This window comes from Podarcis vaucheri (genome assembly GCF_965113315.1).
Source record: "Podarcis vaucheri genome assembly, chromosome: 10".
Lineage (NCBI taxonomy): Eukaryota > Metazoa > Chordata > Lepidosauria > Squamata > Lacertidae > Podarcis > Podarcis vaucheri.
Window position 1 is genome coordinate 4,446,814 of NC_138748.1, and position 22,315 is coordinate 4,469,128.

The 22,315-nt window shown below is 45.2% G+C and overlaps 2 protein-coding genes across 2 annotated transcripts in view; one reads left to right on the top strand and one right to left on the bottom strand.

Annotated features, from left to right (window-relative positions):
* Positions 1-15,588, bottom strand: part of GRM3 (glutamate metabotropic receptor 3) — a 147,790-nt gene extending 132,202 nt beyond the window's left edge. The window contains exon 1 of the mRNA XM_082240112.1: positions 15,464-15,588. The gene's annotated coding sequence lies outside the window, so the exon portion shown is untranslated. The remainder of the gene's footprint in view (positions 1-15,463) is intronic.
* STK38L (serine/threonine kinase 38 like) overlaps positions 1-22,315 on the top strand; it is a 502,631-nt gene that overhangs the window by 126,469 nt on the left and 353,847 nt on the right. The window lies entirely within an intron of this gene.

The window sequence follows — 22,315 nt, forward strand, 5'->3', positions numbered from 1 at the left end:
TACAAAATTTCATAAGGTTAAAAAGAGTTCCAGGCATCACCAGAACTGTTAGGAAGCCTTGTAAACTAAACAGTTTTGCTACTGGGAAATCTAAAGCAGCTTCTCCCAAGCTAGTGCTTGCCAGGTGTTTTGGACTATGATTCCAATCATCTCTGACCATTGTCCATTCCAGCTGGGACTGATGGAAACTGTAACCCAACAACACCCAGAGAAGACCAGGTTGGGGAAGAGTGATCTTTTACTTGTTTGTTTGTTTGTTTGTTTGTTTGTTTGTTTGTTTGTTTGTTTGCTTGTTTAATTTGTATACCACTCTATACCTACTGGTCTCAGGATTCTGATCTAAGTATTCTGAGTATACCAATGATCTGAAGATTATGAATGAAGATTTATAGCAAACATTCTCTGTTTCCAGGTGTGTTGGAATGTTCAGGCAGAGGGCCTTTTTGATAGTGGTGTCTGCCCTGTAGATGTGAAACAGATAAACAGCTATGGGATCTTTAAAAGACATCTGAAGACAGTCCTGTTCAGCGAAATTTTAAAGTGAGATGTTGTATTGTGTTTTTACTCTTTTTTGTTGGGAGCCACCCAGAGTGGCTGGGGCAACCCAATGTGAGGGACAGCGTATAAATAATAAATTATTATTATTCATGAACTTTCCACTCTATCTTATAGCCTTGTCCAGAGGCTTTAGCACAAGTCTCCTAAGGCCCACCACCTTCTGTTTGTTGGAGGGGAAGCGGAAGCATGGAGTCTAAACCCTGTGAGAAGCCCACTGCAGGGATCAAACTTTGCACCCAGATGTTCCCCTTCCAACAGGATTTGAACCAATGGCATCAAGTGACAAGAAAGGAGAATCAGACTAAGGAAGAACTTTCTGAGAGTCAGAGCTGTTCGACAGTAGAACAGACTCCCTTGGGAGGTGGTGCCCTCTCCGTTCTTGGAGGTTTTAAAACAGAGGTTGGATGTCCATCTGTCATGGATGCTTCAGCTGAGATTCCTGCATTGCAGGGGTTTGGACTAGATGACCCTTGGGGTCCCTTCCAACTCTACAGTTCTATGATTCTATTATACTGCTCTATGATTCAATACATGAAGGGCTAGTAGAAGCAGTAACTAAGGATGTGACAGAGGAGATTCAACTAGCAAACATACTTCCACTCTCTTCCTTCAATTGTAATCCTGTTGGTGTGGGGGACAGACCCTTGAAGAGGACTACAGTGCCGCCGCCCCTTCTAGGGGGTCAGTGGACTTAGAATCATAGAATCATAGAATCATAGAGTTGGAAGAGACCACAAGGGCCATCGAGTCCAACCCCCTGCCAAGCAGGAAACACCATCAGAGCACTCCTGACATATGGTTGTCAAGCCTCTGCTTAAAGACCTCCAAAGTAGGAGACTCCACCACACTCCTTGGCAGCAAATTCCACTGTCGAACAGCTCTTACTGTCAGGAAGTTCTTCCTAATGTTTAGGTGGAATCTTCTTTCTTGTAGTTTGGATCCATTGCTCCGTGTCCGCTTCTCCGGAGCAGCAGAAAACAACCTTTCTCCCTCCTCTATGTGACATCCTTTCATATATTTGAACATGGCTATCATATCACCCCTTAACCTCCTCTTCTCCAGGCTAAACATGCCCAGCTCCCTTAGTCGTTCCTCATAAGGCATCGTTTCCAGGCCTTTGACCATTTTGGTTGCCCTCCTCTGGACACGTTCCAGTTTGTCAGTGTCCTTCTTGAATTGTGGTGCCCAGAACTGGACACAGTACTCCAGGTGTGGTCTGACCAGAGCAGAATACAGTGGCACTATTACTTCCCTTGATCTAGATGCTATACTCCTATTGATGCAGCCCAGAATTGCATTGGCTTTTTTAGCTGCCGCGTCACACTGTTGGCTCATGTCAAGTTTGTGGTCAACCAAGACTCCTAGATCCTTTTCACATGTACTGCTCTCAAGCCAGGTGTCACCCATCTTGTATTTGTGCCTCTCATTTTTTTTGCCCAAATGCAATACTTTACATTTCTCCCTGTTAAAATTCATCTTGTAACCATAACCATAACCATAACCGTAACCCTAACCCTAACCCTAACCCTAACCCCAACCCTAACCCTAACCCTAACTCATCCCTAACCCTCACCCTAACCCTAAGACCAATCCTAACCCTAACCCTAACTGTAACCCTAACTGTAGCCCTAACCCCAACCCTAACCCTCACCCTAACACTAACCCCAATCCTAACCCTAACACGAACCCTAACTGTAACCCTAACCGTATCCGTAACCCTAACCCTAACCGAAACGCTAAACCTAACCCTAACCCTAACCCAAACCATAACCGTTACCCTAACCCTAACCCTAACCCTAACCCCAACCCCAACCCCAACCCTAACCCTAACCTTAACCCGAACCCTGACCAGAACCAGAACCCTAACCCCAATCCTAACCCTCACCGGAACACTAACCGTAACCCTAACCCTAACCCTAACCATAACCGAAACGCTAAACCTAACCCTAACCGTAACCGTAACCGTAACCCTAACCATCACCCTAACCCTAACTGTAACCCTAACCCTAACCACAACCCAAACACTAACCCTAACCCTAACCCTAACCGTAACCCTAACCCTAAAAGTAACCCTAATTCAAACCCTAACCCTAACCGTAACCCTAACCCTAACGCTAACACTAACCCAAACCCCAACCCAAACCCTAACCCTAACCCTAACCCTAACCCAAACCCTAACCCTAACCCTAACCCCAACCCCAACCCCAACCCTAACCGTACCCTAACCGTAACACTAACTGTCAGAGGCTGCCTCAGGTCTCAGCTCACAAAAGACCAACGCCGAGCTCTTCTTCTCCATTGCATCCGCTAGCTCTCGCCCAGCGCAATTATTTAGCATAATCAGGTCTTTAACGTCCCTTGAGGGACAGCCAAATTTAAATAACAAATTGACACACGGCTGTGAGGCATTTGCGAGCTTTTTTGCGGAGAAGGTCTTGTCGCTCCGCCATGACCTCCCTGCCAATTTGGATACAATAAAGGAACTGGAGGCCCCTCGACTGTCCTCGGGTCCAGTATTGGACCACTTCGACCAGATATCCCCAGCCGATGTGGACAGACTCCTCCGAGCTGGAAAGCCCACCACTTGTCCTCTCGACCCGTGCCCGTCTTGGCTGATTAGAGCGTGTCCAGACGAGGTGCGGGCCCTCCTGGGGAATATCATCAATTTGTCCCTTGGCACGGGGACATTCCCAGGGGAACTGAAGGAGGCAGTGGTGCGCCCGCTCTTAAAGAAAACATCATTAGATCCTTTAGATCTATCCAATTACCGCCCGGTTTCGAATCTTCCGTTCCTGGGTAAGGTGATTGAGAGAGCGGTTGCTGAACAGCTTGGTGGGTTTCTGGATGAAACATTGGCTCTGGATCCATTCCAGTCTGGCTTCCGCGCTGGTCATGGGACCGAGACGGCTCTGGTCGCCCTAACAGATGACCTTCGTAGACAGCTGGATCGAGGCGGGTCAGGGCTGCTGATTCTTTTAGATCTATCAGCAGCTTTCGACATGGTCGATCACGAACTTTTGGACCACCGCCTTACCGACGTGGGGATCCAGGGCACAGTCCTTCAATGGCTGCGCTCGTTTCTCTCTGGTCGGGGACAGAGGGTGGCGCTTGGGGGGGAATTGTCATCGCGCCACTCCTTGGTGTGTGGAGTACCTCAGGGCGCGATACTCTCCCCGATGCTTTTCAACATCTTTATGCGCCCCCTCGCCCAGCTTGTTCGGAGTTTTGGGCTGGGTTGTCATCAGTATGCCGATGACACCCAACTCTATCTGTTGATGGATGGCCATCCTGACTCGGCCCCAGACACACTGACCAGATGTTTGGAAGCTGTGGCTGGATGGTTACGTGGGAGCCGGTTGAAGCTAAATCCTTCGAAGACAGAGGTCCTGTGGCTGGGACGGGGCGATATGGGATTGGGGGGGCAACTCCCATCTCTTGCGGGGGCGCAATTAGTGCCAGCACCGTCCGTTAAGAGTTTGGGTGTAATCTTCGACACCTCCCTTTCCATGGAGGCGCAGATTGCAGCTATAACAAAGGCGGCATTTTTCCATCTCCGCCAAGCTAAGCAGTTGGCTCCTTACCTCTCTCGCCCTGACCTAGCCACTGTGATCCACGCGACGGTCACCTCCAGACTGGATTATTGTAACTCGCTCTACATGGGGCTGCCCTTGAGACTGACCCAGAAACTCCAGCGGGTGCAGAATGCTGCAGCGAGACTCCTTACGAGGTCTTCACTGCGAGATCACATTCACCCGGTGCTATACCAGCTGCACTGGCTCCCGGTGGAGTACAGGATCAGGTTTAAGGTGCTGGTTTTAACCTTTAAAGCCCTATATGGCCTAGGACCCTCGTACCTACGGGACCGCCTCTCCTGGTATGCCCCACAGAGAAACCTACGGTCTTCAAATAAAAACATCTTGAAGGTCCCAGGCCACAGAGAAGGTAGGCTGGCCTCAACTAGAGCCAGGGCTTTTTCGGCTGTGGCTCCGATCTGGTGGAACACTCTGTCACAAGAGACCAGGGCCCTGCGGGACTTGACATCCTTCCGCAGGGCCTGCAAGACAGAGCTGTTCCACCAGGCCTTTGGCCAGGGCACAGCCTGACTCCCTCCCTCGGCAATCTTCGCAGAGCTCTGGCCCAATGGTTGCTAGTGGCTTGAATTAATTAATTTTTATAATGAATGATTTTAGAATGTTGTTTATGTTGTACCTTTGTACTGTTTTATTGTTGTTAGCCGCCCTGAGCCCGGCTTCGGCTGGGGAGGGCGGGATATAAATAAAATTTATTATTATTATTATTATTATTCTTATATACAAGGATGTTTATTGCAGTTCATTATTGGTTCCACAACCGAGGCGCGCAGACATTTGAAGTCCCCTCTGAATCGGTCCCGCCCCTGCACCAACTTAAGAGACTTGTGCTAGCTAGACCACCTCTTCCTGTCTTTCCTTTTCCGCAGGGTCTTTCTGCCCCCCTGGGTTCCTTCCCTCCTGCTCTCCCCTGAAGCAGATTCCTGAGATGCCTGTTCCCCCCTCCTTCGTGCTTTGGGGCTGGGCTCCTCCTCCGGGCTTTCTCCATTTCCGTGCGCCTCCACATTTGAACTTGGCGCGCGCTCGCTACCCCTGACCTTCCTTTTGACACTTACACTACTCCCTGTACTACTCTCCGCCTCTTCCGGCAGGACGTTCTCCCCAGATCTCCTTCCCCTGTCTCTTTCCTGCTCCGCTCCGTGTGTCACACTAGGAACCCCCCTCTCTTAGAATCATAGAATCATAGAATCATAGAGTTGGAAGAGACCACAAGGGCCATCGAGTCCAACCCCCTGCCAAGCAGGAAACACCATCAGAGCACTCCTGACATATGGTTGTCAAGCCTCTGCTTAAAGACCTCCAAAGTAGGAGACTCCACCACACTCCTTGGCAGCAAATTCCACTGTCGAACAGCTCTTACTGTCAGGAAGTTCTTCCTAATGTTTAGGTGGAATCTTCTTTCTTGTAGTTTGGATCCATTGCTCCGTGTCCGCTTCACTGATTTTCACTGCTCTACAGCTTCAAGAAAAATGCAGCGAGCAAAACCAACCCCTGTATATGGCATTCATTGACCTGACTAAGACCTTCAACACTGTAAATCGTAATGCCCTGTGGACTGTCCTTCTGAAAATTGGCTGCCCGGATAAATTTGTGAACATCCTTCAGCTTCTACATGACAGTATGGCAACAATTGCAGATAAAATGGCTCTCAAAATGAACCATTCACAATGGGATCAGGCGTTAAACAGGGATGTGTTATCGCCCCAAGTTCATCACTGTGATCCTACACATTGTCGAAGGGAAACTGCCCACTGGGATAGAAATAATATTTATCAAACAGATGGAAAGCTTTTCCATTTGAGTAGGCTTAAAGCAAAGAATAAGGTTACCATAACCTCCATCATAGAGTTTCAATATGCTGATGGCAACGGAGTGTGTGCACACTCAGAGGATGACCTCCAAACCATCCTAAATATCTTCACAGAAGCTTACAGAAAGCTTGGCCTATCACTCAATATCCAAAAAACCAAAGTGCTGCACCAACAAGCACAAAACAACCCTTCCACAGAGCCACAAAGCCAACTTAATGGTGTAACGTTGGAAAATGTCGATCATTTTTTCTACCCAGGCAGTTATCTTTCCACAAGGGCCAACACTGATGCCAAAATCCAGCTTTGCCTAAGCTCTGCGAGTGCAGCTTTCTCCCAATTGAAGCACAGAGTTTTTGATGCCTGGGACATTCGCAGGGAAACCAAAATGCTTGTTTACAAAGCTATTGTACGAGTTTGCAGGGCATCAGTTGAAGAAGGAGCAAAAAGGGTTTTCTTGTGTCTGTGTGTTTCCTTGTGGCTGATTAGCTGTTTTCCCTGTGTAAAGGTCAGAGGGGGCAGGGTTTCTGTTGAGGCAGGGGATTAGCTGTGGGAGGAGCTTATCAGAGTTTGCAGGGCATCAGTTGAAGAAGGAGCAAAAAGGGTTTTCTTGTGTCTGTGTGTTTCCTTGTGGCTGATTAGCTGTTTTCCCTGTGTAAAGGTCAGAGGGGGCAGGGTTTCTGTTGAGGCAGGGGATTAGCTGTGGGAGGAGCTTATCAGAGTTTGCAGGGCATCAGTTGAAGAAGGAGCAAAAAGGGTTTTCTTGTGTCTGTGTGTTTCCTTGTGGCTGATTAGCTGTTTTCCCTGTGTAAAGGTCAGAGGGGGCAGGGTTTCTGTTGAGGCAGGGGATTAGCTGTGGGAGGAGCTTATCAGAGTTTGCAGGGCATCAGGGCGCGCGCAGTTAGATCCATCTTTTAGATTTAGGGGAGCTAGTCTCAAACGTTTCTTGGGGAGATCTAGGTGTTTTTTTTGTGTGGGGGAAGTTATTTGTCCTGTCTTCAAGGTTTTTATGATGGAGGACCTCTGTAGCCAACCCCAACGACACGATCTCAAGATGGAAGGGGAGGGAACAGCTGCAGTCGCCTGCGATTCCTGCGCAATGTTTGCCATCTTGCCAAAGGTTGCAGGCAGCTTTACCTGCAGCAATTGCATGTTGATTGCCCTCTTAAAAGACAAAGTCCAGCAACTGGAGGAACGTGTAGCTACGCTCCAAAGAATTAGAGAGCTGGAGCTCTTCTTGGAAGCAACAGAGCACACCGTCTCCACCAAGGAGGAGACAGGGGACTCCCCTGAGAAGGAGTCTAGTTCACCAACACAGGAGCCAGATATATGGAGAAACGTGACTCAAAGAAGTAGGAGGCCCAGGGTTCACTCTGATTGCTTAGAAATACACAATCGCTTTGAGGTCCTCTCCCCTAGCATGGAAGACGAAGAGCAGACTCCATTTGAGGATCTCTCCCTCATTACAGTCGATCAGGTATATGAAGACGAGCAGCAAAGTCAGTCCTCAGGGAATGTGCAGGCGACCTTGGAACGGACAGCTCACGGAAGAACCCCGACCAAACCCAAGAGGAGGTGTGTAGTGGTGATAGGGGATTCCCTACTGAGGGGAACAGAAGCAGTGATCTGTGGGCCTGACAAGATGTCTCGGGAAGTGTGCTGTCTCCCCGGGGCTAAGATCCAAGATGTAACTGAACGACTGCAAGGAATCATAAAACCCACTGACAAATACCCCTTCCGCTTGGTTCATGTGGGAACCAATGACACTGCAAGCAATAGCCTCCAGAAGATCAAAAGAGACTACGAGGCTCTCGGCAGGAAATTGAAGCAACTAAATGCACAAATTGTCATCTCATCTGTCCTCCCAGTTGAACGACGTGGCCCAGGGAGAGAGGGGAAAATAGTGGAAGTGAACAGCTGGCTTCGCAAATGGTGTAAACAGGAACGGTTTGGATTCTTAGATCACGGACTGCAGTTTCTTGAAGATGGACTTCTGGCAAGTGATGGGCTGCACCTCACAACGGTTGGGAGAAATGTTTTTGCCAAAAATCTCAGAAACCTCATCAGGAGGGCTTTAAACTGACTAATGTGGGGGAGGGAGACAGTGCTCCTGAAGGTAGGAGTCTATCAATTAATGAAGATGATCATCCAAATGTCATAGACCAAATGGAGCAAACAGCACGCGGACCTAGTGGTGGGAGGAAAAAATCCTTAAATAAGAGACACGGGGGAATGATTAATGGACTTCAATGTCTGTACACTAGTGCACAAAGCATGGGAAATAAACAAGATGAGCTTGAGCTCTTGGTACAGCAAACTAAATATGACATAATAGGCATCACTGAAACCTGGTGGGATAAGTCCCACGATTGGAATGTAATAATGGGGGGATACAATCTATTTCAGAGAAACAGACCAGACAAGAAAGGAGGAGGAGTGGCGTTATATGTCAGGGATGTGTATACCTGTGAAGAGATCCAAGATTTAGATCCTCAAAGCCAAAGTGAGAGCATTTGGGTCAAAATTAAGGGAGAGAAGAATAACAGAGACCTCATTGTGGGAGTTTACTATAGATCCCCAAGCCAAACGGAGGACATAGATGATGCCTTCCTGGAACAGATGGCCAAGCATGCAAAAGGAAGGGAGATAGTAGTAATGGGGGACTTCAATTACCCGGATATTTGTTGGACGTCAAACTCAGCCAAGAGCATAAGGTCAAACAGATTCCTCACTGGCCTTGCAGACAACTTCATTGTCCAGAAAGTGGGAGAAGCAACAAGAGGAACAGCCATTTTAGATCTGGTCCTAACCAATGTTGATGACCTGGTTAGTGGGGTAGAAGTGGAAGGATCATTAGGCGCGAGTGATCATGCTCTTCTGAAGTTTACTATACAGCGGAAAGGAGCAGCCAAGCATACTAGGACTCAATTTCTTGACTTTAAGAAAGCCGACTTCATAAAACTTAGGGAAGTGCTGGGTGAGATCCCATGGACAACAATACTAAAAGGAAAGGGAGTTCATGATGGCTGGGAGTTTGTTAAGAGGGAGATACTGAAAGCACAACGTCAGGCAATACCAATGAGACGGAAACATGGAAGGTGCCTAAAGAAGCCAGGGTGGCTATCTAAAGAACTTTTAACTGAATTAAGATCAAAAAAGGATGTGTACAAAAAATGGAAAAGGGGGGAAACCACCAAAGAGGAATTCAAACAAATAGCCAGCACGTGTAGACACAAAGTCAGAAAAGCTAAAGCACAGAATGAACTCAGGCTTGCTAGAGAGGTTAAAAGCAACAAAAAAGGCTTTTATGGGTATGTTCGTAGCAAAAGGAAGAACAAAGAAACAATGGGGTCACTCAGAGGAGAAGATGGTGAAATGCAAACAGGGGACACAGAAAGGGCTGAACTACTCAATGCCTTCTTTGCCTCAGTCTTCTCCAATAAAGAAAACAATGCCCGACCTGAAGAATTTGGAGCAAATGATTCAGCAAAGGAAACACAGCCCAGAATAACTAAGGAGATAGTACAAGAATATTTGGCTAGTTTAGATGTATTCAAGTCTCCAGGGCCAGATGAACTGCATCCAAGAGTATTAAAAGAACTGGCAGATGTGATCTCAGAACCACTGGCAGTCATCTTTGAGAATTCCTGGAGAACAGGCGAAGTCCCGGCAGACTGGAGGAGGGCAAATGTTGTCCCTATTTTCAAAAAGGGGAAAAGAGAGGACCCAAATAATTACCGCCCAGTCAGTCTGACATCAATACCAGGGAAGATTCTGGAGCAGATCATTAAGCAAACAGTCTGTGAGCACCTAGAAAGGAATGCTGTGATCACCAATAGTCAGCATGGATTTCTGAAAAATAAGTCATGTCAGACTAACCTGATCTCGTTTTTTGACAGAATTACAAGCCTGGTAGATGAAGGGAACGCAGTGGATGTAGCCTACCTTGATTTCAGCAAGGCATTTGACAAGGTGCCCCATGATATTCTTGTAAAGAAGCTGGTAAAATGCAGTCTTGACTATGCTACCACTCAGTGGATTTGTAACTGGCTGACTGACCGAACCCAAAGGGTGCTCATCAATGGTTCCTCTTCATCCTGGAGAAGAGTGACTAGTGGGGTGCCACAGGGTTCTGTCTTGGGCCCGGTCTTATTCAACATCTTTATCAACGACTTGGATGATGGACTCAAGGGCATCCTGATCAAATTTGCAGATGACACCAAACTGGGAGGGGTGGCTAACACCCCAGAGGACAGGATCACACTTCAAAACGACCTTGACAGATTAGAGAACTGGGCAAAAATAAACAAGATGAATTTTAACAGGGAGAAATGTAAAGTATTGCACTTGGGCAAAAAAAATGAGAGGCACAAATACAAGATGGGTGACACCTGGCTTGAGAGCAGTACATGTGAAAAGGATCTAGGAGTCTTGGTTGACCACAAACTTGACATGAGCCAACAGTGTGACGCGGCAGCTAAAAAAGCCAATGCAATTCTGGGCTGCATCAATAGGAGTATAGCATCTAGATCAAGGGAAGTAATAGTGCCACTGTATTCTGCTCTGGTCAGACCACACCTGGAGTACTGTGTCCAGTTCTGGGCACCACAATTCAAGAAGGACACTGACAAACTGGAACGTGTCCAGAGGAGGGCAACCAAAATGGTCAAGGGCCTGGAAACGATGCCTTATGAGGAACGGCTAAGGGAGCTGGGCATGTTTAGCCTGGAGAAGAGGAGGTTAAGGGGTGATATGATAGCCATGTTCAAATATATAAAAGGATGTCACATGGAGGAGGGAGAAAGGTTGTTTTCTGCTGCTCCGGAGAAGCGGACACGGAGCAATGGATCCAAACTACAAGAAAGAAGATTCCACCTAAACATTAGGAAGAACTTCCTGACAGTGAGAGCTGTTCGACAGTGGAATTTGCTGCCAAGGAGTGTGGTGGAGTCTCCTACTTTGGAGGTCTTTAAGCAGAGGCTCGACAACCATATGTCAGGAGTGCTCTGATGGTGTTTCCTGCTTGGCAGGGGGTTGGACTCGATGGCCCTTGTGGTCTCTTCCAACTCTATGATTCTATGATTCTATGATTCTATGATTCTATGACCAACTTTAATGTATGCTTGTGAAACATGGACTACTTATAAACACCATCCCCAACTCTTCAAAAGATTCCATCAACAGTGTCTCTGAAAAAATTTACATATCACTTGGGAAGACAGGTGAACTAATGTCAGTGTATTGGAAAAAGCAAAGATCACCAATGTCAAAGCGATGATTCTTCAACATCAACTTCACTGGACTGGTCATGTTATTTGGATGCAACTACTCTATTCCCAATTTAAAATTGGAAAGCGTAATGCCGGTGGACAACAAAAGAGGCTTAAAGATGCTCTCAACGCAAATCTAAACAAATGTAGTATATGTCATGTGACAAAGACACATGAGAGCAGAAGCAGCAAAGCAGGCTGGGAAGTGCAGGCTGGGAAGTGCACAATCATTTGGGCATCCTAAAGTTATCCAGGCCTGACTGCTTACTGGGGAGTCCCTCTGGCAGGGGACTTAGCAGCCAGTTTCTCTTTGTGCTCTCTGTAAGATTTCAGTCAGAGTCAGTCTGCCTCAGTTGTGAGCAGAGTCAGTATGTAATCTCAGTCAAACTGTTTGGAACCATGTTGTTCATGAAGAAGTTTATTTTAACTCAGTAAAGCTCTTATTCTTTCACTTAAAAACTCTGCATTATTAATTTGCGCTGCGCGTCAGTATAAACATCGACAACTGGGAAACACTGGCCTGCGAGCGTTCCAATTGGAGAACAGCCTTGACCAAAGGTGTCATGGACTCTGAAGACCCTCTAACTCAGGATGAAAGGGAGAAATGTGCTAAGAGGAAGGCACACTTGGCAAACCCTTACTCACTGTTTAAACCGGGTTCATGGAAGACAATCTTACTCAGCTACGAGGGATCACCAAAGAAGAAAGAAGGTGCAGGGAACAGACCCTTGAAGAGGACGACAGTGTCTGTGGGGTCCCTTGATTCAAGTGTTGTCTTCAACATGTGATGAGAGTAGTTGTATGGAAGCTAATGATGAACATTGAGCTTCATAGCTGAGAAGGGATTTCATTCTGTGTCTCTACACCACAGAAGCCGCTATACCATACCTCCTGCAGAATGGCCCAGTGTTAACAGAAAAAAAGTGTAACAATTGGAAGCTATCTCTCTCTCTCTCACACACACACCTTTTTGAATTTGGGCAGAGCTGTGCAGGAGATGAATTTGCCCTTCTTTCCTCTGACATCCTGCCTATTTTATGGATTGTCAAGCCTGGCTGCTGATCATTTAGCTTTCTAGAGAAAGTCAGTGTATTGTATTTTATGGAGCATTGATATTATTTCATTTTCACCTCCTCACAATTACCCATTCAAAGTAATGTTTAACTTCCTGTGAATGCTATCCTGAACTGACAGAACTCAACAGGGCCAGCTCAGTATTATGCTAATGGAGTCTTGGGTTCTTTTTATCAACTACACGTCCATTCAGGTTTATGACAAGCTTCACAGAATGGCCTTTGTGGTGGTGCTAATGCTGACTTTCAATTTTATGGGAAAATAAAGCTGCATATATATATGGTTTAACTAAATGTGTTATGGGCTGTTGCTTGCAAATGTTAGAAATGCATATGGATGATAATATTGTCCTAGAAAATAGGTACCTTTAGGCTCATAATAATGAAACTGAAAGAGACGGATTTCCAAATAAGGCAGAATTACTTTAAGCTGACAATGAAACCGAAAAGTGCTTTGAACACAAGAAAATAGTAAATTCAGGAACTGTTTCTGGGAATCCCTGATACATGTCGTTGCATGTTTCAAATGGATGCAACTGATCAAAGAAAACACTACAGCTCAGACTGGAAAAATAGCTCCTGAATGCTTAGAATGGGCAATGCTACTTTGTGTCAAGCTGGCAAATAATATATTTGGTTAATTTTTCCTCTAACCTTTTGATTTTGTGTTGTTGGCATTGTACTCTGAAGGGGAACTTGACCTTTGCAAGGTTTTATTCCCTTGCAGCATCTGACTCATGTCAGAGTGCGACATCTCTTCCCCTTGGAATGTCAAAAGTCATATGTCATTGTCGGTGTATGTCATCTAGAGACCATCTGAAGGAAGGGGTCTGGTTAGAGACATTGCATTTATCCATGGCTTTCCATTCCAGAAGTGAAAAACCACACATTCATTGTTAAGGATAAGTGTTGTGTACAGGCAAGAGGCATTATTACCCCTGAATTATAGTATTATTGGATTAATTAGATCTATGACTTGATTATGGAAGATGTTGCACAGGCCCTCTCTCTATTAGTAAGGTGAATATGGAATGTGTGGACATGCTGAATGTAGACAAAGACAGAGGGAAAGGGCAGGAATGAATCTTCTCTACAGCCCCCCTAGAGACGCCATTAGAGACAGATGGAGGACAGCTCCCCAAAAGAGAACAAACATGTAAAAATATCATCCTATTGTTGCACATGAACAATAGAGGGCGGGCTAATAATAACATTAATAATAATTCCTACTATTACATCATGAAATACACAAACATCAGTTTACAATATCAGACATTATGAAACAATTGCCAAACAATAAAAAAACCTAACCACATAGGTAACATTTCATGTTAGAAAAAGGCTCCATCACAAAACACATAAAAGGAAGGGGATTTATCCCTGGAAGGCTGTAATTGAAACATGACCTAGGCTGATGAAGAATATCAGCAAAGCCCAAACTGCGTTTTAGGAAAATTAGCAATAACAGGATGGAAGAAATGCAGCCCTATGAAGTGGAGACATAGACCCATATCAGACGTAGCAGTCCATCAGGCTTGAGTCTTACATGAACAAGCCTGAATGATCTCCCTTCATCTAATGAATCAGGAGAGTGTGATTGCTAGAGTTTGCCATTATGAACCAAGTGGTACAGTCCATTCTCCCTGCTATATCCCATCTCCTTCTGCTACTTACACAGAACACATTTAAAGTCAGAGGTTATTTAGCACAATGTATCATTCTCCATATGTTCCTCTGGCAAATGAAGTTTCTTCTTTTCTTTTAAATAGACAGAATAACAGTCAAGGCATTATGCAAATGGAATAAGATCTGGAAGAAAACTGAAGCATTCCTCCATGTCATTTCTTATATCATGTCAAGAACAGGTGGTCTGCCTTGTGGGCTCTATTTGCCAGCAAACTGTATCTTTGAATGCTGTTCCTTTGAGTATTGCACTGGCGATAGAACCATGATCACATACAGAAAAAATCCTAAAGTTCGGTAGCAATAGGTGCACAGTCACATACAACAACAGAAACATCAGGGCGCCAAGCTCTGCAAGAGACCATATGCCAGCTGAGCTCCTTTATAAATTTGAGCAAGATAGTCATATGAAGACCCTTCATATGTGGATGGGGTTGTGTCCTGTGTCCATGCCTCCACTCTCACCATGCACACTGCCCCAGCCCCTGCTGGCTGTGCGTTCAGCCAGTGTGTGAAGAGGAAGCAGAGATTCTGGACCAATCAGGTTCCCCATTCATGTAGGCGGGTGGGGCCTCTTCACACAGTGGCCAAATGCATGAGTGGCAGGTGGTGTGGCCAATGTGCACGTTGTATGTGCAAGTGTTGGTAGGAGGGTGGGGAAAACATGGTTGACGAATGCAACTCCGTTCTCCTCCTCAACATCTGAGGAGGGTTTGCATGAGCACCTGTCCAGTCATAGGAGATTCCAATGCCATCGACTAAATGCAGATCCTCGTGACACTTGCTTTTCAAGTCAGCAGAGGTTTTGTACATGAGATCTTGCCTAATATATCCGTCAGCAATGGTCAAAGAACAGGGCTATACTTAAAGAAACATACGAACAGGAATAGAAATGGCATTTAAAAAATCCAGAAATACAAACCCCTCTGAGCAAACATTTCAACCTCACTGAACAGTTCACAAGAAACCTCCAAATGACATTTTTTAAAAGAACCAATTCCAGCGACTGCGCCAGAGTGAGGTGGCAGAGCAGGAACACATCCAGAAATCTGACTGTGTGATCTGGCACCTGAAGAAAGACTATGAATTCTTCTCCCTGGTTGTCATGCTTAAAGTTGCAGAGGAAGCTGTTGCATGGGCACAGATGAGATGTGAATCCATGCTTACTGCACGGAAAGACATTTGTTTTTAATGCTCACACCACTTCCATGTTGCTTTATAATAGCCAGTAGTTTGTCACTACCCTTCGTAACTCAGCATGCCCTGTAATTCCCATCTTATTTGTAATAAGGCAGACGCCCCTTTACAAATATGGGTTCCTAGGAGCACACATATCGTTTCGACTTCCTTTCTGCAGGCAGTTCTACTCCTTTCATCTGGAGAAGTGGCCCTGCAAGCTACGAAGGTTTGTGCTGCGTTAACATTTCTTTGAAAATGTATCCTTGACACATACGTTCAATAATGTTTATCAAATGACATACCGCTCGCTTAGAGGGATCCTCTTTGCTGCTGTCATCACAGGAGTCACATTCCAGGTTGTACAGTTCCCTTTGAGAGGCCCAATTCCCTGGTGATTCCAGCAGATCCACAAATTGTGCTCCTTCCATGACAGGAGGGGCAGAGAGAGCCTTGAGAACAATGAACAGTGACAATAAACACTGTCAGCTCGCTTGAATCCTTTCCAGTTTTGCTCCAGTTGTAACCCTCCAGAAACAAAGCCGTGTTCTTCAATCAATGTTTACATTCACTGCTTGTCAGTGCCAGCTGACGGAGAAGAATCTCTCACCAATTTGGATTGCCCATTTGTTATTAGCATTGAAGATGAAAAAAAACTCTCTGTTAAAGGACTAATCAACACTTCGATGAAAATGAGAAAGCAGAGCATTCTTTCCAACACAGCCATCCAGAGGACCAAGTTGCTCTTTTGACTCTGCCTCCTCCTGCACCACCTTTATGTCTGCCTTTCTTCTTCCATTTATCCATCCATTTTGCCCCCTTCTGATATGGGAATTAGAAACCCAAGGGGTTCATTTTTTATTTTAAGAATGCTTCAGTGTTTCACTTTCAATACCATTTAACATTTTAGATAGACTACACAAAAGGAAAGGTTTGATTTCTGTGTGAGGTTCCTGTGGGCCTGCATTTTACAATCTTATGCTCTCTAGGCCATAAACAAAAAACCCTATCTAACTCTGAAAGTGGCACAAATGGCCCTCCAGGATGTTATTCTAAGTTTCTCATGAGTTGGCACCAAAGTGTAGAAACAGCTATCCTCGAAGCTTCCTGGAAGAAAGGAGAAGCCAGAGAATGAGATGAAGGAAGGAATGTCAACAGCCTGATGGAGGCCTTGTTGCCAGGGGAGCAGTGCTAGAAATGTGAGAATAGAGACCAAATGGCCTGGGCACTGGTGGCACCCCAAGGCGATTGTGGGGTGCAGATACTGGTATGGAGCCATGTGTGTTGTGCTTCTCAGGACCTGTAACCTTTCTTGATGTATGTAGAAGGATGCTTATGTTTTAAGAATGTTGTTTCGATGTTTTATCACTCTTTCTGTGAATCCTTGTTCTCTTGCTCCTCATGGCAGACCTTTTAATTGGTGGTTCATCCTCAACAACCACGTTAAGCTGAACTGTGCCCTATTGCAAGATCTACCATAAACACTGGGTCCCTCTTGGATACTGGGCTTGAATTAATTTCCTTGGTTCCATGTTTAATTTTAAAGGGGGTCGCTTGCCTGGCTAAGGAAGAAAGTGGTATAAAGTAAATTCTTACCCTGCCTCCTTCCCAGTTGACCCATCCCATCCCATCCTTCTCTCCATCTGGGCTCCCTCCACCCACACAGGGAAAGGACCTCATGCAGCCTTGAAGTGCAGGTGGACCATCTCACCGTATGCTAAATAACCTTCCCAAATAACTGATCATTGCTGCATTAAATTATTGGTTATATTGTCTAAACAATTGACTGGTGAGCAGCTAACTCCATAGATTAAAAAGTAGCAACAATGCCAGCCCATTTCCTCCCCATAGGAACACAAGAATTAATTGGTCAGCATAAACAGAAAACGAGAAGCCTTGTGGTGTGGTGTTAGTAAGCCTTTCTTATTTGCACGCTTTTTATTGGGATGAGGCTACAAGAATAGCATTCATGTGGTTCTTCTGTCACCAGACATTTTTTTACTTCTTCAGATGTCAAAGAACAGGCCATTAATGTGAAATGCATTCATCATATTGTCATAGTTGATGAATTAGAATGTGAAATTTGAAGGCAAGAGGCTAATGCTAAGCTTTGGAGACTTTATCTTCATTATAAAGTGGGGGGGCGGGGGCACACAGGTATTTGGAAGCTGATTATTAACATTGTAGGTGAGAGCTAATGTGTGTCATCAGCAAACACCTTTCTCTCCCTCTTGCATTTCTGTGTGAAAAAGCTGGATGTGGTAAATATTCATGAAAGTCTCATTTCAAACCTGTGGCTATATTTTATGCAAGCACTTTATTCAGCAGAGAGAGAGGGGGGGAAAGTCTGTTGCTACAATAGAAATTAGTGATGCTTGTGAACACTGACAGTCCTGTTCTTTCTTCAATCCTCTTATATGTAGCAGAGAATAAAAATGATGCTCCCTGTGCCATTTTCTAATTTCTACAGTGTTCTGGTTTTATAATATTGTGTAGGAGATTTTGGGAAGGTGATTTAGGCTGAAATCCAGCACACATTTGCCTGAGAGAAAGTCACATTGAACTAAACGGAACTAACTTATGGGCAGATTTGCTTAAGACTGCGCTCTTAACCTGCAGTGGCTACAGCTCTTTGAGGGAAAGAATGGGCTTGAAGTGCACTTTAAATGCATAGTGTATGCTGCAGAACTCTGAGCTTAACCCACGCTACAGAGTTGTAGTGAGGAAGAAAAAAGGGAGGGAACTTGGGGGTAGAGTGGGATAAAAATACACAGAATCACATAGTTCAATGTACCTGACAAGACTCTGGGGACCTGTTTTATGATGAGCTCTTCCACTCCATTTCACGGCAAACCAATTTTGAAGCAGAAGGGAACCTCAAAAGCATTCACCACCACCTCTTTTAAACCACAATGACATTTTTTCTCCGACTTAATGAGGTAATTTAACTAGTTTTCAGGCTCTGTGGGCTCGGCTGCCACGGCACTTGCCCGCCTTCCTCCAGCCTGCACAAGGTGCCTTTCCTCTTGGGTCTCCCCCAAAGGAGAAGGCAGGCAAGCGCCGTGGCAGCCGAGCTGTGTGTGTGTGAAGATTAGGCTGCTTCCTCTCCCGCACACCTGCCATCTCCACCCCCAGCTAGATCTTTCCATGCCATTGAGAGATTGTGCAGGCAGGAGTGGTGGAGATTGGGAAAAGAGGCAATCTGCCCCACTTACTCGGGGTGCCCCTCTCTGAGAGGGGCTGGAATGCCGCTCTGGGGCATTCTGGCTGGGGAAAAAAACCAAAAAAAAAGCTCTGGTTGTTGTAATGGGAGAAAATGCAAGGTTGGAATGTGACACAAGGGAAAGCAACAAGAAGCAATATTTAGAAAACAACTAGTGGCACTCCGTGATTAAGCATTCCTCTGAAAATTCCCAAAGAATAAACTAAGGAGAACAAGAAAAGTCTTAGAAATCTCTGGCATATTGCACATTTCAATTGAAATTTGTGGAGCAGAAAGCAAATGTAGCAATGACGTCTGGAGGTACAATAATGGAAAACCCGTTGTGTGTATCTAAATGATTCACCTTGTCATGTTGCGAGAATCATTAATAGCCAAGTATGCGGTAAAGTTACTGAAAAGACACGATAGAGCATGATACAGATCAGATCATATGGACTCCAAGAAGCTTCATGGATCTGCAAGCCGTCTGATAAATAATGGAAAGCAGGGCATGTTGCTTCCTCTAACCCGGGGCAGGATCACTTACGTCTAGAGACCGTTTCATCACCCTGCCCTGAATGTGTGAATGGTGAGGTAGTCAAATGGGCAGCTCAGAAGGAGAACGGCCATAATGAGCAACCAAAAAACATTTTAATATATTCCATGAAAAAACAAAAAAGAAGTTCAAGATCAGGCTTACAGCTATCTCATGTTGGCTGAAGCTGCATATAGCTGGGGAACTGAAAGTGAAGACTGATGCCTTAACAGATGTGCTGTGTGAAGATTATTTTTCTTTCACTTCTAAGCCAGTTCGCTGCCTGAGTCTGAGTGGGAAGCAAATAATAATAATAATAATAATAATAATAATAATAAATTATATGTCCCAGCTACTCTGGGTGGCTTCCAGCAAATTAAAACATCAAACACAGTAAACTATCAAACATTAAAAACTTCCCTAAACAGGGCTGCCTTCAGATGTCTTCTAAAAGTCAGATAGTTGTTTATTTCCTTGACATCTGATGGGAGGACATTCCACAAGGTGGGTGGTGCTACTGAGAAAGTCCTTTGCTTGGTTTCCTTTAACCTCACAATGAGGGAACCACCCAAAGGCCCTCGGAGCTGGACCTCAGTGTCCAGGTTGAATGATGGGGATGGAGACGCTCCTTCAGGTATACAGGGCTGAGACCATTTAGGGCTTTCAAGGTCAGCACCAACACTTTGAGTTGTGCTCAAAAACATACTAGGAGCCAGTGTAGATCCTTTAGGACCAGTGTTATATGGTCCCAGTAGCCACTCCCAGTCACCAGTCTGGCAGCTGCATTCTGGATTAGTTGTAGTTTCCAGTTCACCTCCAAAGGTAGCTCCATGTAGAGCACATTGCAGTAATTCAAGCAGGAGATAACCAGTGCATGTACCACTCTGGTGACGCAGTGCACAGACAGGTAGGGACTCAGCTGGTGTAGAATTGGAGATTTGACAATTCAGCCAGTTGCTTTAAATGTTGACCTCTTCCATGGGAGGGGGGAGTAGTCATCCAGCCAAGGACTGAGAAAAGTTGACCAAAGGTTGATTTAAGGGAGCATGACCGGTTCAGTCGCACCAGGTGCAGAGACTCAGGGGTACCACAACTATGATGTAAACTGGAAGGTGGGGGGCACTGAATTTTGGCATCACACAGGGCACTGCTGAAATCTGAGACCTCAAGTGTCAGGATGCAGGTCAGCTTGAAAGGGTTCTGTTGTCAGTTAAGTTAATTCTTTCATCAAGGAAAAAGCATACAGCTCAGCAACGTTTCCCAGGCCCTGTGGAGCAGCTACCATGACTGAAGGTCCCTGCAGTGAATTAAGGTCTTACCTTACCTGCCCGCACTGAACGTCAAACAGCCAAATAATGCCAAACCAAGACAAAATGCTCTGCAGTGTGAAGCAAGTGAAAACAGGGAGTCCCAAGTGCCAGCCAAGAGCTTCCCAAATTCCAAGTCAGCCCCATGAAAAGCAACCACTATACAAGGAGGAAGGGTACTCCCAAAGACAAATGGAAGGAGAAGGCCAGTCTGCTGCTTCCTTTGGAGACTCAGCCCCACATAGATCCAAGCCCCATTCTCTTCCTCTGGGGAAGGGGTGAGCCAAATTCACCTCTCCCAAGTGCAGGAACACCATTGTCCTGCTTGCGCTTGCTTCAAGAACATTGGCTTTCACATCCAGAGGGAGGTCTGCCAGTGGCAACAGTTTGTTCCCTTTGCCTGCTGAGGCCCAGCAGAGAATTTATTTCCTCAGACTTTTAAAGAAGAACAATCTGAGTGAGAGACTGCTGGTGTCCTTCTACCGAGGCTCCATAGAGAGCATTCTTACATACTGTATTTGTGCTTGGTTCTCCAGTTGTACAGCTAGGGAGAGGAAGGTGCTCCAGAAGGTCATAACCACAGCCCAAAGGATTATTGGTCATCCTCTCCCATCTTTGGAAGAACTGTACGGTTCCCGTTGTCTTAGGAAAGCAAATAACATCCTGCAGGATTCATCTCACCCGGGACACTGTCTGTTTGCACTACTGCCTTCTGGCAGAAGATATAGAAACATCAAGTCAAAGACAAATAGACTGAAAAACAGTTTCTATCCAAGAGCTGTGGCCCTTTTGAATGCTGTAACTCGTTAGTGTGACCTGGGAGTTTGATGGGTGTGGTGTGGGTGTGGCTGGAATGTGGTTTGTTTGGTTGTTGTTGTTGTCTTGCTTTTGTTGTTTTAAGGGATGGCATCCAATTTCGTTGCACTTTGTGCAATGTTGCACTTGTGTAATGACAATAAAGAATCTATCTATCTATCTATTAAAAGAGAGGACTGAAGATATAAAGAGCACCTCCTTCCTTCTTCAAAAGGGATGTTGCTGCCTTCCCTTGAAGTCTTTGTGAGTCAAGGAACTGGAGCGCCAGTCCTAATTTCAACTGACCCAAACAGCTGGGTTTTATGTGCCCCACAAAACTCTCTGAAGGCTGCCCTTTCACATCTTTATGCCCAAAGCTTTGTACTCCCCACTATCTTCCCTCACAGTATTTGATTTTGGAAAAAGAAGGCACATATCAGCAGGCCATGCCCTCTTAATTTGGAACAATCTCAGCTCGTGAGTGAATTTAGCCAATGAATTCTATGTTGCCCAGGCCTGATTTTATGCACCTAAAGCCTTCTGCTTCGGAATCTGGCAGACTCGGTTGAAGGATTCAGGCTGACTGGGACTCTCTTTTTAGTGATACAAATAATCCTTGATAGCTTCCTGCTCCTCAGGGTTTGCATCCTATTTGAATCATCACTCAACAAGTGGCAATTAGATTGGAGACATATCGTTTAAATCAGAGAACAGCAGAGTAAACTGTTTGGATTTAAAAGCAACATCAAGGGAGGTTTTTATACTTCACATTTCTGCTACCCAATTTCCAAGTCTTATTGAAGAAATGCTCTACAGACACTGGAGGTTACTGCTCTAATGCAATTCACTTTAATTACTTGGGATGACGGGGAAGAGAAGCTGTAGCCTCTTGTTAAACAGATTTTAATTTGTAGGAAACTGATTGTTCCCTACCTTTAATTTTTTTTAAAAAAAGATCAGCAAGATTATTTATTCCGGAAGCTTTCTGTTTGAAATAATTGTTATTGAGAGAAATAGAATTTCCCCTAATCATTGCAACATGTCACACATTATCATATATGGAAGATTAGAAAGATGTTTGTTGCTGAAAATCTCATTGAATCTATACTAGCATAAAATTGGTGCTGAGCCAAACAGGGATCAGTCCAGTGCTGCTTACATGCACCTGGGGGAAGTGAGTTGAAGCTTTATATTTGAGAAGACTGACATGCATGCAGATGCTGGCATCCACAGCTATTTCTACCTGTATGCAAGAATTTGTCAACAATGTGTTGCAGAGAGCAACAACGCTATAATATTGCCACCAACACCATCATTT